Below are 17,907 nucleotides of genomic sequence, written 5' to 3'. Positions count from 1 at the left end.
TATAGGAGCTCCTGGAGATGGTGAGGTTATGGCAAAAGAGCAGCCAAGCATGGCAGAGCATGAACAAAGGTGGATAGAAGCCCCTTGTGCACAGAAGTACAAGATCTCTGTATCATGTGAATGTCATGCCAGTTCTGTGTCAGGAGGAAAGCAGAGCATGGGTCCCGTCTCTGTTCTCTGTTGTGTGCAGTAGGTTTACCCTCAGCAAATATTGTTCTAACAGAGCCAGCTGTCAGATTTGCATCTGTTGAACAGATTTAAAACACTGATCTCAGTGGGAGGCAGGTACCTACTCTGCATAAGCACTTTTGCAAATCCCAAAAGGCATTTTTCCATCTTCAGGCACTTCAATATCTTTGAAAATCTTGCCCTTTGTGCCTAGCTTTGCCTCTCTACAAAACAGAGAGAAATCTGCCTCCCTAGGAAGTGAAGCAGAGTTAAATTTATTCATATTTGCTTTAAGCTTTGGAACCACAGACAAGATGTATTCCACAAAGGTGTACTTCTTGTTCAGCATACTATACAATGGAACACCTGTGTGTTCAGTCATTGTCCATGCTGTCACTGGCCTCATTTTGAAAGATGTAGCCATGAATCAGAGGAAGGCAAGGTGCCACACTAATGAATGACAGCTATAGAAAGATAAGCTACAGTGTTTTGTGATGGCCCAGCAGTTCTTTTATGAAGGACAGAAGCAAGGTTTCACTGCTGGTATCCTCCTGTGCTTGAATGTCTTGCAGAAAAGAGGTAGAAAACTACTACAGGTATTCATTGTGGTCATTGTGCAAGATGTTTGGTGAAATAAAGACAGCAAAGACAATTGTATGTCCAGATCGTCAATTCTGATGTCTAAAAGAGCCCTCAGTTTTTCAAAATTGTCCCATGCTCCATGTGCTCAGGCCCTTCTGCAGTGAATAGCATGGTAGCTTCACTGGGGCTTTCTGGTTGCAGAGGATTTCTTGCCCTTGCTCCTCTACATCTTGCCCCAGCTGCGAATTTCCCAGAGTTCCAGAATCTGTTCCTGCACTCTTTTGATAACATGAACAAAGCAGAGGTTGTTTGAGCCCTGCAGGGTCCTTTTGCCCAAGTTCCCCCATGGACTGCTTGGGGTGGAAATTTCCATCTGACTTGCTTCCCTGCCCTCAGATACGGGAGTTTACTCAGGCTGCCCAGTTACTGCTCATCTTGCCTTGGGGCTTTTAACCACTTTCCTTTTGCTGGGCCAGCAGCTACCCTGCCAGTGGAGCTGTGCTGGCCTCCTTAAGACTCAGCCTGGCTGTGGCTTCAATTGCTGGCTGATCCCTGCTTCCCAGGCAGTAACCTGTCCTCTATATCTGATAATAGTCACCTTCTCCAGGGGAAATTCAGAGGCAAAAGTCTCCTGCTTTCTGCTTTCTCTTTGCTTGTCTGCACAGAGGTGTATGAATGTGATGGGTTTTCTTACTAATCATCTACTTTGGCTCTTTTGGGTTTGACATTATTTTGGTTTATATAGCTGGGGCAGTTCTTGATGTTTCCCAGTGGCAAATGCTATGGAAAGCCAGATAAGTACTTCACCCTATTCTTAAACAGCAGGACAACATATCTTAGCTTTCAATAGCTGAGCATTTTGATAGCTGAGAGGCAACTGGAAGACAATTAAATGACATGATTTGAAGCCAGGGTTCTTTGTTTTAGTGTCTGGCCTGCCCAGGCATTCTGGTGTTATGCTTGTAACTTTTCCCTTTACTTCTATGAAGACAGAAATATGATCAAAGAAAAAAAAAAGGAGAATCTGCAGAAAAGTTGTTTAAGCATTACTGAAACATTCTATGTTAGCAGCGCCAAAGGCTGCGAACTCTCTTAGTGTGTTAAACCCTTTTAATAATTTGAGATCACATTATAATCCCCTTGTCCAGAATCCTTACATGGTTTAATGCTTGGAATAAAGTTAGAATCTCAGTCTCTCTTCCTTTTTTATTTCCCCCACTCTTATGCCACAGTCAAGGATAATAATTTTAAATTCTCAAATGTGTTAAAAGCATTAATTGCACTAGTTGAAGTATTTTATTTTGAGTTAAAGTCACTCAAAACTTTTAATATGACAGAAAAGATACAGAGCAATAATTCTAGCTGTGACTCAAAACAGGAAAAATCCTGACTTTGATCTGAATAATAACGCTTCTCTCCCTGACTGACAAGATTGCTTTCATGCACACTGAGCCTTAGCACCAGAAGCACCCAAGAGCTGCTGGCTCCCAGCACAGGGAAGGCAGCTGGCAGCTGGCTGGAGCTGGAGCTCTCCCTGGACTCAGCCACACACCCTGTCCATGCAGGTGGGAGAGGAGAGGGCATCTCACAGCACCACAGGCACCATGCAGCAAAGTGGAGCCACCTGCCCCTGTGATCTTAATCTTTGCCAAGGCAGTTGTGGAAATTTGCTTAGACCACTCCTGGCATAAACAAAATGTGTTACATCTCATTATATGTAGCTATGTCAAGCTGGAGCATTTTATGGATTTGGTAGAATGGTTAAGCAAGCAGATGTGAGGCAGCTGAAGTCTCTGGGGAGAGACGGGTCAGCTGGAACAAGCACGTGAAGGGCAAATGTGGGGTGACAGTGGGTCAGATCTCCCTCACAAGGGAAAGGGCTTGTTCAGCTCCCACCCCTGGTGGAGAGCAGTAGGGTTTGGCTTAGTGCATACTCCCACAGTGGTTTGGGGTATAAAAGGTGCATGCTAGAATTTATTCACATAGCTATGCTGCTGAACCCATGTGCCAGTTCACCTCAGGCCTGTTAAGCACCTTTGGAGACACATTGAAGCTATTCAGGGATGGATTTCTAAAAGCATGAAGGGCAAACTGCCATGACAGTTCCACTGGAACACTCCTAGGGGGTGATTTGAGTATCTAAACATATATGTCCAGCACAGTTTAGATGCCCTAGGGTCTTGTGCTTTACTGTAAAAAGTCATGGGTTTCCCATACACCTATCAGCTCACCAGAAATTATCTGAAATTACACTGGTTACCTATGTTTAGGCCCCTGAATATCTCCCCTAATGCCATGTTGTGCTTGCAGCTAATCCAGCTTGTAACAGGAAGAGAGAAAATCTTCTCAGTCCTCCAAGCTTATTTCAGTTGGTCCCTTCTGCCTATTTTACAAAACCACAGTGGGCTGGTGGTCTTGCAGTTTGCACAAATTTTTCTAATTTTTTAATGTTTTGATTGGGAAGAAGTCAGACTTCGAAATTTGTGCCTAAGGTTAATCTAGCATTATTGGATTTCAGAGTTAATGTCCATTTAAAAGAACCTAACTTCTTCACCTCAGAGGCCACCATCCCTACTGTGCCAAATATTTTCAAGGAGTGTTGGTCTTGGCAGCGTGTTTGGAAAGTTATAGAAATCCAGTTAAGCAGCATCATAGAGGAAATTTTTTAGAGTTGTCTGACTTTAAAAAAGATGTGCTACCAGAAGCTCTTTTCATCCTGAACACCTCTGGTCATATGGAGGGATTGATAGACATGGTCAACCTGGTTCCAAAATCTAAAAGTCTTATGTCTCTGATAAAAAAACTACAGAGCTAAGTACTATGACTCTTTTGAAAATCAAACTTGTGCTCCAGCCCAATTACATGAGTATTATCCATTCCTGAAGCTTTTCCTCCTTGCTTGTGCCTGCTGTGTACCTGACAACCTGAACACCTTCCCGGGGCTTCCCAACAGAAGTAGTCCAAGCTTTGTCTGATGGTTTCTCTTTATCTGATCTCTCTGCTGTAGCTCCACATCTCAGTCTTTTCAGACAGCCAGCTCTGAATCCTAGAAAATTCCCCTTTTTGGCCACTCTGCTGCCTGAGCATGTTAATGCCCAGCTTGGACAAACATTTTTGCCACTTGCCTAGTCTCAGCCTTCCCCATTGCAAACCTTCATGCTCAGGCTATTTTGTAGCCCTCTACCCCATGGAGAGCATCTGCATCTCCAGGAAACTTCTACCAAGCTAATTCTATTGTTTCCTTATTCTTCTTCCTTCTTGATGTATTTATGATATCAGGTACAGCACCCATTCAGCTGTTTTGGATAGAAAAAATGGCAACAGGATGCTCTTATTTGATTTAAATACTAATGGACTTGCCCATTATATAGGTTTTGGATAAAAGGATTTTATGTGGCAATGCCAGGAGTGACCTTCTCTATCACTGGGGTAAAAGCTGCTTAGGGTGACTGGCAAGCCTGAGACACTTATATATACAAACAATGCAAGAAGTTAATTGCCAGATGATGAGAGGCAAGAGCTCATAAAATAGAGCCTATACTGTGAGAACCTCAGATTCTGTGATTTCAACTTGATTTTCCTCAGAAGGCTTTTAGATTCCAAAAATAGTGGACATCTAATTTCTGAAAGGCAGAATCATTAGCCACTTAGGGAAATCAAGACCTTAAAACTGCAGCTACAATAATGTATATTCATTATGTGTATACATCCAGAATATATATTATTTCTGAAAGAAGACATATAAACCTTCAAGTTTCAGTCCATTAAGTTAGAAATTACCAGAGGTCATGAATAAATTTTGTCAATGAACAGGTTTAAATTTCAGTAACTGCTTAAGGAAAATTGTATATTTGCCTTGTTTGAATTGCCAAAGGCTATGGTTTCAGAGGAAAGAATGACTGGCTAAGTAGTCAGCAAAAAAAATGATACCATTAGTACATGATATATTGTGCTGTTTTCTGTGCCATGGGTTCTCTTCTGTGCTGCTCCATCTCACCCAGATCTCCCAACAAACTCCAATATGTCTGTCTGCAGCCTAGCTGTTATTCCTGCTAAGATCAATGACTCCTGGTTGGTTGCAGATATTTAATTATCCCCAGACGTGTAGTGTACAGACTGGAGCCTTATGTACATGTAATGCTGAGGATGAAGGGTCTGTGACCGAACCTTTCTCTGAGCAAAAGTCACTTAACACATTTTTGCATTACAAAATATCCCACAGTGAGATCTCACTGGAACCAGATGTTCATAGCAGAAAGCATATGGCAAGAGGATGCAGATCCATTTTTCTTAAGTCCTCTTGAAAAGTCATTGTGTCATAGCCCAAATTCTGCTGAAATTCATGCTTATAATCCCTAAAGCCTTTACCCAGTTTAAAAAAAAAAAGCACGTCTCTGTTTTCATTGCTTGTGAATCACTTCCACATCCATTGATTTCCGATGGTTTGCAGAGAGAGTGGCTGAGAAGAGAATGTGACCCACAATGAACAAGGTGTGCATGAAGCTTGAATGAATGGAACATGTGTGATGAATTAGTGAATGACTGTTTGTCCTGGAGAAACAGAGACAATAGTCAAATAAAAATCAGCCTTTGTGTGTTCCATAAGTATTTAATCTCAACCTAAAGAGATAGAAATTTCCAAACAGTATGTATGCTGTTTATCACCTCGTGTCATCTCATATTATACAATGCCTGTTGCTGCATGACAGCTGCCTAATCTGTTTATGTAGTTGGGCTTAGCCAGGTGAGTTTGTTCTTATTGAATGGATTAGAGTGTCTGACAACAGACCTCATTTCAAAGAAAGTCACTGCCAAATCAGAGAAGAGCAGGGCCTTAAAAAACAGTGTAATCCAATGCCCAGGGCTAATGAAGGCTGAAACTGTTCTTTTCAGTTCTTTTAACCCCCCTGAGTCCGCAGATATTGCCTTTATTAAAGGGGTTAATTGCTATGTCCTACACCCAGCCCAAGCCTAGCTGTGTGTGGTCAGATGTGTGTCCTTCATGCCAGCAAGGCAGCGATCCACCTCTGAGAGGAGCCCTGGGAAATGTGTGCCAGGCAAACACCCAGGGACAGTGACAGTGGCCAGGACAGGAGTAGTGTGCGCTCCTCTCCTGCTTCCTCCTCAAATGGGTACAAGAAGGATGAGGCTGAGGGGTCGCTTCCTTGGTGGCCCACAGGTAGCCCTGCAGTGGTCACTGCAGGTCTGGCACTGCTGCTAATGCTGCTCTGGAGCATGGCAGAGGGAGTGCAGGAGTCCACCAGTGTCTCAGGAAGCAAACAAAGAGTCACACTTTGGATCTTTCAATATGCAATGGCCGTAATTTGACATTCTTGGGCACAATCTGAGTTACTCTCTGTAAAAATATTGTTATTTCTTGGCTGTATTTGGCCTTGCCAATAACAGGAAAATTGCCAACCATAGTCAATGATCTCTCCCATTCTTTCACTTTACCCTTCACTTGGGATCTTTCAGGTAATTGCAATTCTTAAAGGCTATTGGAATTTGGAAACACTTTCAACAGCGTTTGCAGTACACAGAAAATTCTAAGCCAGACTAGACATTCATGGTTTGGTATAAAGTCCAAATATATGAGTCATCCTACAAAACAAATGTCATATGGCAGTGTGTGCTCATGAAAATAAATGACTGATTTGTTTTTTAGGCTTTAAATAAATAATTACATATTTTATTCTGATCTGTCTCTTTTATTAAAATGAATAAATGTTCTATGTTGTCTTCCTGAATTTCCATGTTCATAAAGAACTAGTATGTGCCATATGTAGATCCAATAACAAGAAAGTGAAATACATGATGAGCTGGTCCAGGATGACAGAAGAAAACCTGTAAAATCATGGTGACAATTAGAAATGCTCTTCACAATTTTTGAGCTGAGAAATGTGTGTCTCATAGGTATTACACAGATTTATGTTTGGTTTTTAACAAATTAGTAAAGCACCATTTTCGAGCACTCAAAGCAATCACTTTTTGTTTGCAAGCCAGAACCATTTTTCATTCCATGCTTTTATAAAGCCATAAACCCTTGAAAGAGATTATATAATATTGATATATAATCCTTTATGCAATCAGACTTTCTCTGTGATGATCTGAAATGACTTCTTGTTTACTGATGCTTGAATTCTCACCATACCCTTTTCCAGAGATGTTTTCTACTGTTTTGGAGATGAATGCCTGAAAACAAAGGCTGTACTTAAACTGGGAATGCTTTCCTGGTACAGGAATTCCTGTACATTGTGGGAATGAAGTACACTTGGTCTGTTGGACAAGCAGGATTGCTTTGCATTGGTATAGTAAAATAGTAAAATTGGGCTTTTACTGGAACAGTTTGTTTCACTTCAAGTAAAACAAATTGTACTAGTAAAAGCCCAATTTTCCTAATGTGACTGCAAGCCAAGGTCTCCTGGACTGGTCTCCTTTATCTAAAGAAAATCCAGTCAGAGCAGATTTTTAGGATTTTCTACCTTTGTCTAGACTTTCTGGGTGAGTGCCTTGCAGCCCTCGGGCACAGCTGAGCACAGCAGCAGCTCTGGCTGTGCTGCTGCAGAGTCAGACCCTCAGGAGATACCAGCAGGTCCTGGGTCAGATGGGGCTGGATGTGCACTGTGCCCCTGCTGCCACTGCCCTGGGTCCCTGCACCAGTGACAGCACTGCTGGGTGTCCGAGCAATCAGTGCAAATCAGGGGCAAAGCCAGCAGCAGAAGGTTATCACATTAAAAACCAGGCCATGCAATGAAAGGCCTGGTAAATTCCCTTGGCATTAATAAGGTAGCTTCTGTTCAGTAGGGCAGCTGTGTCATTGTGCAGCACTTCTGGGATAGCAAAGAAGGGTCATGGTGCATATACGTCTATGTGTATATATATATATATCTTAAAATCCATATTCACATAGCTGCTGATACTTCCCATAGTGTCAGATATCACTCATGAGCAACTCAGTGATTTCCATATGGCCTGCTTAGTAGTACCTGGCTTGAAAGGTACCTGGTAACTCTAGAAATTCCAAGCCAATACAAAAAAAAGCCCCTGTGTCTAGACAGAAAGCAGAAAGAAAGTGGATTGCAAAATCTGGATATAGGGTAGCATTAGTTTTCAGCAATTTGAAAATATGATAAATGAATTTTGAAACACCTTCCCTAGGCTCCATCTTATTTTCCCTTATTTTTCAGTTACATTGGTTCTAATGGAAATACATTTATCTGTTTTTAATCTTAGTTTCTGTACCAATTCTTTTAGTAGTCAGACATATTAATTAGAGTTAGAAAATCCTTTAATCCTACAAGTTTGTAATTCCACGAGATTGAAGTAAGTCAAACGGAAAGTGGATCCTTCCATGGAAAACAATTACTTTTAGCAAAGGGAAAACTGAGCCTCTTCTTTACCTAATGCTAGTGAAAGACCAGAAATAAATTACATAGATACTAGTATAATAGTTACAGTCTTCAAAATGGGGAGCCAAACATTATGCAACCTGTTTCACTGAGCTCATGCAGGATTACATCACTGAAACCATGGAAAAAAGAAAAACACTATGAAGAGTGAATTTATCATGTTCTTTTCACATTTGTCAGTTTGATTCAGAAGAATGTAAAATCAGTGAGACCTTTCAGGCCAAGTTGTTTGTGAACCATTATCTGTCATGGTGTTATGCCTTTCTCCCACCTACAACACACAAGGGCTCAGGATGGCCTGGATCCTGATATGTGGTCTTGGGCACTTTACACAGCAGCTCAAGGAAATGATCCTGCCAAAAGGATTTCCCCAGCCAGATGAGCACATACCTTTGGTTGGGATTCACTAGCCCCATAGCCCCCTGCCTGAGGACTGTGTTGCTCAAGACAAAAATCCTATTTTGCCATAAAGAGGGGAAGGAATGAGCTCCTAAAATAAGCACTGGCACATTCCTCTGAAACTTTAAATAAACCTTCCTAGCAGTAAGTTCAAAATAGATTATTTTCAAGGTGGATTTTCAGTTACCAATAAACTTCTCTCTGACATAGAATAACTTTTGTAAGAGGCAAGAAGCATTTTTTGTGGTTATGACCTAGAAGATGTATTGCTGAGATGTTTTCTGGGGCCTCCTTGCATGGTCAAGTCAAAGTTTGTGTCAAATGCTTTAAAATGTGAATGCATAAAATTACTGTAACTAAAGATACTTTGGGAAGCAAGTTAGAAAACAGGACCTTTAATATCTTTCGACTGGATTTTGCTTCACTATGCACAGGTCTATTGGGAGGCTTAATTAATGTCTTTTTGGTCCTTCAAGAATGATCCTACAGAAATGTGAGATTTTATCATTTCTAATCCTCTTTGTCCTCAAAAATTAATCAGCACACAAATTCCAGCAGCCGTGGCTGAACACAACTTTTGCAAGATACGTGCTGTGCCTTTAGGGTCGTGTCTGATAAAATACAGAGTGCAGCATGCAAACCTCCATAGGAAATACTCAAAGGAGATATTATCCACACCCTCATCTAACAAGGGGGAGCAATAATAGATATCTTTCTCCCTCATCCTCTCCATCAAGAGCTGCCTGGACAATAGTTGTGCTGTAACCTCTGAGGGAGGAGGATGTATTTTGTTTCCCCCTTACCCTTTGTCTCCCCTGTATGTGCAGCCAGAGACCATTCCCTTCTCTCACCTCTGAAGTCAGTAAAAAAATCACCTCTACATGAGTCAAAATTCCACTTGTATTTTAACAGTACCTGTGGCACACAGCCCTACAACAAGTGGAGAAGCAGGCCTGGAAAGCTCACAGAGCTAATTATCTTGACTTTCTCTGAAACAAAAGCATGGAAGTTTCTATTGCTTAATTTGTTTTGGTAAAAAAAACTAACACACAACTAATTACATTATTGAATGTAACTTCTCTGCTTATGGTTGCTTTTCCAAATTGCCTCTCAGAAAATAACAGTCCTTCCCTGAGGTGTTTCTCAGACAGAAAACTCTGGAGTAAGAACTAGAGAAAAAAGCTGGATGCTGAATGACAGGACATACTTATCCCCTTAGCAAGGGGGGAGTTGTGAAGACACAAAATGGCCCTTCCAGCAAGCAGGACTTGTTTGCAGTGGCCATCACAGCCTTTCCTGAAATTTTTCTGATGGGAGAGATTTGGTGTCAGGATGTAAGATCTTGTCTCCACCGTGGTTTTACAGCAGACAATTAACATGAGCTTTACCTTCCAGAGGTGAAACACCCTCCACGTTTTTGTCAGTGAAAACATGGTATAAACAAGACCAGGGGCTGTATCCCATGTTTGCCTCTTGCTTTTGGCAGACTTGACTCTTCCATGAGATCCTGATAATCAACACAGGAAGCTGAGTGAAATGCTACAAGTAAATAAATGCCATCAGGATGATTTATTTACTTCTCTTTCTTTCAGCTTAAAGGAGTTACTGTTTTGTAATCCAGCCCAGTGAGGTTTAACTCCCCTTGGTACCCTGCAAAAAACCTTCTAATGTCATTGGTTGTTTATTACTTTGCTATTTAGCTGGTGATATCCCCTCTTTATCTTCATATTTTTGAATTGGTTTACATTTTGGGGATGGTAAAATAAACATTGATTTGTGGTTTTTGGACCAGCACAGCAGAGGCCAAGGGCCATTGTGGAAAATAGTATATGATTAGAAAATCTCTTTTTGCCACATGATCCCTAGTTACATAGGAATAATGAAAGGTGAGAAACTGTAAGTATTACAGGCATAACCCAGCATTCCCTCTTTACATACCTCACTAACTGACCTCAGGAGATCTGGGTATTCAGTGAAGTCAGAGCTCCACTCTCAGGATCAGACAAAGTTTTCTGATATATACATATACATACACATATATGTTGAAAGTGGCTAAAGAGGCAAACAGGACCCGAGGTACCTCTAAAAATTCTATTAAGAATTCTATTTAAACTCTATTTAAATATATCCAAAATAATGCCAACATGTGACTACATGCCAGCATTTTGGTTTTCTCTATGTATACTTGAGTTAATTACCGAATCTTTTATAATTAAAAAAGGAAAATAAGCACTTTTAGATACAATTAATTTCAGTTTAAAGTAGTTGTCTAGTAAGGAGCAGTTATAGAAGTGTTTATTTCTCACTATTGATGGTGCTAGAAACTACGGGCCATGAGCTCAGGTAGAGCTGTCTAAACCACAGGGAGGTTGAGCTGGACAAGAAAAACCTATATTTGAACTTATTTGAACTTATCTTAAATATTGCTGCATTTCCTATGTACAAAGTTTACTTGTCACATGAACTTTAATTTTGGGGAGAGGAGGATATATGGCATGCAGACATTCTGGTAGAAGATGAAGACTTGGCAGAGGCTCTGGACACCACTGTGGGATTGCCACTAACATCACTGGTCAAAACTGAAGGTTAATTTCCCAGTTCACAAAAGGAAGATGGCACCACTGTCTTTATTCTGCACCAAGGGAAGCCTCCCTGCTCTGTCTACATGTGAATAAATGTGCCAAGCTGTCATAATCAAAAGGTAAATGGAAAGACTGGCTCTTTATTTTGCTACATCTGTCCACAATTTTGAAGATTGTTGCTCTAAACTTCTGTGTGTTTTCTCACATTCCACTGACTGCCCATTAGCTTCTCCTTTGTCAGCTGGAGACTATGGCTTGCATTTGATTTCACCTGAACCCGTGGCAGCAACCACTTTATGTTATGGCCTGGTGTGTTTGGAGTTTATTAGAGTGGGTTTGGACAGGGGACTTTTCTGAGCAAGATCCAACCACTCTCTTTCTCAAAAACTTATACTTTAGAAATGTTTATTCTCCCTCAGCTGACTCCAAATACTTCTGCATTTCAAAGCACTTCTTTATTTGCCTAAGCATTTCATTTGTCAGTTCATTTGCTATCATTATTACATTTAATTGAAAAATTCATTATGATAATTTGCCATATAAACAATACAGACAAATTTGTAACTGCTTCTTTGGATCACAGTAGTTTTAAAACCCCTCTAACACATCAGGTTATTTGAAGAATAAATAGTGCCTGTGTATGTGAAAGAAAAAAGGAGAAGTATGCAGAAACTCCTACAGGCATACAAGTCAAAACACACTGTTACACATTTTGTCTCCATGGGATAATGGTGAGACATTCACAATATGTGGCCTACTTTTTGCACAGAAGCAAGATTAAAGTTTGGAGAACTGAAAAAATGCATCAAATATTTGCTCTATATTTCCTTATCCCGCTCACATGAAGATCCTGACGTGATAGATACAGACCATCTTTCCTCCAGCAGCCTGGACAATGACCTGGTGTGGGAGTGCTCTGTGGGAATACTCTGATCTGTTTTTGAAATGAAATCAAAATGAGACAGTTTTTTAAAAAATTCTATGGCTATTAGAACAAGTGAAGGGGAAAGAAAACCATCCACGTTCCAAAAACTTTCTGCAGGATGTTTAGGATTATACCTCAAAATAGAAATATTTTTTGTAGTAGAAGTTTGCTTGTTGTAAGGATGTTGTAAGGGCTTCCCAATTGCTTGTCTCAAACACTGCTGACACCACAGCAGGATTTGAGATAAGCATGGAAAGGAGCAGCAGGATGGCTCTGGCTCCAGCCCTTCCCAGGGAATGCATCCAGTCAGGGCTCCCACTGTGGTAAACTGTGGAGGGGCAGCTGCCCACACCCATGCTGCTGGTCAAACAGAGATCACCCAAGTTATGGGACAGATGGCATCTGTGACCACCAAGGGCTTCCCAACCCCTCTCCCACCTAACTCCTCCCACCCCAATATGCCTCTGTGGATTCCTGGAACTTGGACTGTGCACTTAAGCTACCTGTTGGGAACCCGAGATAAAATAAAGGGGACACTATTGTCTGAGCATTATCTCAGGCCCAGGGGGAGGTAAACAGAGCTGGGGGAGCACTGATAATGAACACAAAGAATCCACAAGGAAAGTCAACTCAGTAGCTGTGCTGAAGTCAGCTGTGAGTTCTGGCAGGGGTGAGATCTGGCACAACCCACCACCTTAAAGAAACCCATGGACTCAGACAACCCACTAATTCCAAAGAACTAATTAGCATTAGAAATGAGGGAATTATTTAACCAATAGAATAAGAGAATTATGTAAATAAATAGTGAAAAATTTTTAATTACCTCAATTTTACACCCCACCAAGGTGAAGAAGGACCAACAGGACAGATTCACAGATGGTGATTGCCTCTGCCTGATCTATCTCTCTCTTGTATTCTCTCTCCTCTCTTTTCTACTTCTTTCTATGTCTCTACCTCACATTCTACTGTTAAATAAAATCCATACTATTGACTTTGGCATATGATCTTGCTTGCACCTGAATTCAGGTAGAGGCATCTCTCCATAAACCAGATCTTAAAACATGTCCTGGTCAAATTCCAGTTTAAATAATTTCATTTTGCTGTTTTACAGTAACCCTCTGTTTCTCTGGTAGTATAATGTCAGCATGGATCTGTAAGATGCCTGGGTGCATTTTTTCCTGTTGAAGCATTTTTTAAATCCAGTCTGATTTAATGTTGTGTGCACCACTAAGTTCCAGTGAACTTTTAAGTGAAACTGACTTTATCCACACAAATGTTTGGGGAATATAATTTCTTTATATAATTTGAGTAGTCTAAGGCAGCCTATTTTTATGGATCCTGTTACAGGGCTAGGTGGATGATGAATGTTGATTTTCTTAGATTTTGATCTCATGTGAGACTTAGCACACTCTTGCCTTGTATTTGAAAAACAAAATAAAGTGAAAAACCCTCAGAGCAATGGTTTCCCAGACACTGTTGCTAGGTAATATTCCAAAATGGAATTAATTCTTACTCTTCCTGCTCCAGGCACCTGACTAATAACCAGCAACCACATGTTCAAGTGAAAAGGGAGCATCCCTGCTTTTTTGACTGCTTCCTAGTTTTGCATCCTTACACAGACTGAGACAGGCACCAGCTGTCTTGGTTTGAGCTTTTTTCTTCCTTGGAAACTGGGCAAGGTGTTTACAAATACTATCAAGATTAGATGAATTAGCTGGGTAGAGTATCAACATACTCTAGTACTTCTATCTGCATGTCCTCAATGATTCTTCTGGCAGCTTTGTATGTGACAATGGTTATGTTAAAAACCATCTATATGAAACCATCTATGCATCTATATATGCATCTATATGAATAAGTGTTCACTCAAGGATACTCATGAATGCTAGAAAATCTGGAAGTCTATGTTGGTAGAAAAAGAACAAATAGTCCATTTTTAAAAACAGCAGTTGAATAAAAGTACAGACTCTGCCTGAAACTTGGTCAATTTAAGCAGAATTTAACTCAGAATTGGTTTATTATGTCCTTTAATACATAATGCTATCCTGAGCTTTCCTTCAGATCAAACTTACAGTTCCCCCCTTTTTTTGGCTTCATCAAATATAAAGGCTTAAGTCAGCACAGACTGACCCTACAGCAAATGGCCATGTATGTTAGGCCTTGTGAATAGAATAGTGAATATGCATGCAAGAATATTTTGTATGAATGTGATACAGTGCAATGAAAAGCAGATACAACCAGTACATCAGCTTTTGTGGCTTTGTTTTGACTTCCTTGCTGCTGGGAGGCTACCAAGGTGTTCCAAACCCATTACTTCATTCGTACTGACAAAATTCCTCAGGAAAAGGAGTAAAGTTCTAGCTCTCCATAATGGTATCAAACTTCCTTATCTCATGACAAGGTGAAAATCCTCCTCCCATCTTCCTGGAATCTCCCTGCCTTATTCAGAATATTCTTTCACACACAAAACACAGCTCCCTATCTTTTTCTAAGCCAAGGTCCACACTCAGTTGCTGAGTGAGGACTGGTCAAGGCCTGGCAGTGACAGCAGTGACATGGCTGTAAGGACACCCTTTGAGAGTCCCTCCCTTTGTCTTGCTCCACAAGAGAGGCTTTGTGAGAAAAACTCTCAACTATCAGTGACACAGAGATGGTTACCTCACCATGAAGTAATCCATGATTCTGTAAATAAAGGCTGTCATAATGTAAACACACCAAAGAGGCACAATTAAGCTTGCACTGGCAGCTTCAGTATTCACACTGAATTACTGAAATTTTCATCTTGATAGCAGTCTTTTAACTTTTATTCTGTGTATGATTTCCTAATCTCAGTAAAAACTAAATTCGCAAAAAAATAAGACTGAATCATCCCATCATCTAAGGTCTTCATTACCTCTATTTGAATTATTAAGAGTGCTACTAATGGTGAGGAAAGACTAAAAAGTAACTTGTCAAAATATTTCTTAGAGATGTTTCTCTTTGCTGCTTTCACACAGGACCTCTGCATGTGTCTGTTTGAAGCTTGACCTATATTGGGAAGCTGCTTTCATTAGCTCCTTCCCCATCCTGCTCCTGGGAGCCCATTAAGTAACCTAATGCCATGTTGTGATCCTGGATGGGAAGGCATTCTCCCACAGGCCTGGTTTCTATCCTCCTGGTAAAGTGTGGCAGAATGAGATTGTCCTAAACACAGACTTGACAGACTTGTTTTCCACACGGGCAAGAATAATTTCTCCCCACTCTCATTCTTACTTTGAGTTGGCAAAAATGATGTTTGGAAATTCTTGAGTCTGAGGCTCAAGGCAAATTTCAGCCCAACCGGCTCAAGCCTGGCATTTAAAAACAATGTCCCTACCACATTGGCACACTGAATTGTCCCTACCACATTGGCACACATTGAATAAAAAAGTTCATCTTTGGCAGGCACCAGTCTAGGGGAAAGTCAGCAGAAATGATATGGATAATTTCCCTGGTGATGAGGAAATGAGTACCACTGAAAGCAAAAGGCTTCTGCTGCTGGGGCAGAGCTCCTCTGGAGACAGAAGGACCATGCAGGCATCATTGCCATCACATCCTCACACATTGCAAGAACTATGAAGGTCTAAGGCCTACAAAAACAAATCCATAAACCTGCCTGAACTGTTAAAGGAGACCATCAGTGGGTCTGTGTGTTTTAATAAGAAAAACTTCTGTGGTAGGCAGGATAGTAAGAGCAATCCCTCCCCATAAAAAAAGCTCTCCTTTAGGGATTCTTTCTAAATTCTTTTAGAGAAGAGAGAAGGAGTGCAGAGTGGGATACGGATTTGTTTCATGTAGCACACAGGGTTTTGGTCCTCCCTGTGTTTCCATTAGCAGGGCCTCAGAACTTTGGGAAGAGCAGCTCTGAGACAGCTCTCTAGGGCTCTGAGTGCTTGCTTGCTCAGCACCATGGCATTGCTGTTACTGCTGACAAGTCCTCTTCCCCCAAAGGAGCAGAATTAAGAGCAGGTCTGAGCCATGCTTGGTTAGTTTGCGTCCATCTGGGAGCTCCAGGTAAGCTCCAGACCCAGCACTCAGGTGCTTTGCTGTCTCTAACAAACATGGGAGGCCCTGTTGTGTCACTTTGTGCACAGTCTGTTCTGCAGCAGTTCCTGGGCAAAGCACAGCAGGTTATGAGGCCCACAAAAGATTGTGAGTAATCAGAAGTCCTCTTCAGCACTGTGGCATTCATTTTCTAAGTAACTTGAGAAATATTCTTTGTTCAGGCAGGCATTCAGGGCAAGATCCAACTCCCTTACCTTTAGTTATCTGCAATTTAGATGCCCAGTCTAAATGAATTATCTAGTCTCTCTGGATGGAGGCTATATGAAGATATACATCTTTAGAGCGATATTCATCCCACCTACTATAAACATTTACATTGAAATAAGATGATATATACTGTGGAGGTCTATCTTTCTCCATTACTTATCAAGGAATTCTGAGGAAAATTTACATTAGTCACCTACCTGGTAGATAACTAAATTTAATGAATCACATTCATGTGTTTTAAAGGAAATTATCCTTATTTCTTGTACTGAGGTCTGCTGGGTGGTTATATGCTTATGATCAGATTTCTTCACATTGCATATCCATTGATAAATAATGATTTTTCTCCTTTTCTTTGGGTATAAGTTTTCTCAGTGTTTCTGTGCCCAGAGAAGATGTGTGGGGAGCTGTATGTAGCTGGTTTCTGTTTGAATGGAGATGATCAGATGATCTTTGGTGCTGCAGAAGGAGTGTTCTGTGTAGCCAGCATAAGCACATCTCCTGGACACAGCCCAAAAAAAAAGAAAATGGAAACATAAGCATTTATTTAAACATTTCCCTTAAAAGAGATTAGTAACTTGAGGATGGAACAGAAAATGGCTGGTGTTTCTGGGACGAAGTGCTCTGCGATAGCAGAAGTCTCATTTTTAAACAAACAAAACAAAACAACTCAGCAGAGGTGCAGTTGAAGAGAGGCTATTTGAAATGTCTTAGCCTTAGAAATTATATTAAGAACACCAATATACATTTTGTAAGCATTAACTTACGAGTTTTGCCCTCAATGCAAGAAGACCAAAGCATTTGTGATGTTTTCTTGGATAATATTGCTTGAAGAAAGGAAATTTTCAAGTGTACATGAATATATTTTCCTAATCAAGGATAAAAAGTGCAATACCACCTTATTGCACACTATAGGCCTTCCTATGAGTGATAAATTGTCAGTAAACACTAAAAAAACAAAACAACCCCACTCCCACCTCCACAAACCCAACCACCAACCAAGTTTATGGAAATAACTATAAGGAATCACCACAATTTTTAACAGTTTGTGAAAGAGGAAATTTCCATTAACAATTTATTCACTAAAAAATACCCCACATACCACTTTTAAAACTGTTTTCTAATGTTATTCTATTTTCTTTTATCTAATTTCCAACTTCTAGATCTCAGTTTTTGGAATTTTAGCATTCATTTCTGACCAAATGATAGTGACAGCTGCCCTGATTTATTTTCTGAGTTCTGCTGTTAGATCATGACCTTTTAGAGGCATTAAATTTTTCTTAAATGTGGAGGCTGAAAGCCTAACATTATTCAGATGTAGATTCCAGATAAGCCTGAAGGCTAGGACACACACATTGTGTACTTCAGTCTAACATGTCAAAATAGGAATCTTTTGAAAAGGTATCTGAATTTGGATTTTTGAAAGTAGATGCAGGCAATTGTCTTAGACTTATGCCTTTTCTTTGGGATGGCTATTAATAAAATTACAGTTAATTAACACATTTAGAATGCTGGTCAATGCTTACAAGTGACAATGAACAGGATTAATATTCAG

At 40.5% G+C, this 17,907-nt stretch overlaps 1 long non-coding RNA gene across 1 annotated transcript in view; it reads right to left on the bottom strand.

Annotated features, from left to right (window-relative positions):
• The window catches only part of LOC143695710 (uncharacterized), a 69,253-nt gene extending 52,403 nt beyond the window's left edge, over positions 1–16,850 (bottom strand). Inside the window, exon 1 of the long non-coding RNA XR_013185219.1 lies at positions 16,553–16,850. This is a non-coding gene — a long non-coding RNA (uncharacterized LOC143695710). The remainder of the gene's footprint in view (positions 1–16,552) is intronic.
• Between the last annotated feature and the right edge of the window lie 1,057 nt (positions 16,851–17,907).

This window comes from Agelaius phoeniceus, chromosome 1, assembly GCF_051311805.1.
Source record: "Agelaius phoeniceus isolate bAgePho1 chromosome 1, bAgePho1.hap1, whole genome shotgun sequence".
NCBI lineage: Eukaryota > Metazoa > Chordata > Aves > Passeriformes > Icteridae > Agelaius > Agelaius phoeniceus.
Note: the sequence above shows the minus strand (reverse complement) of the source record. Positions and strands in the feature narration are given on the sequence as shown.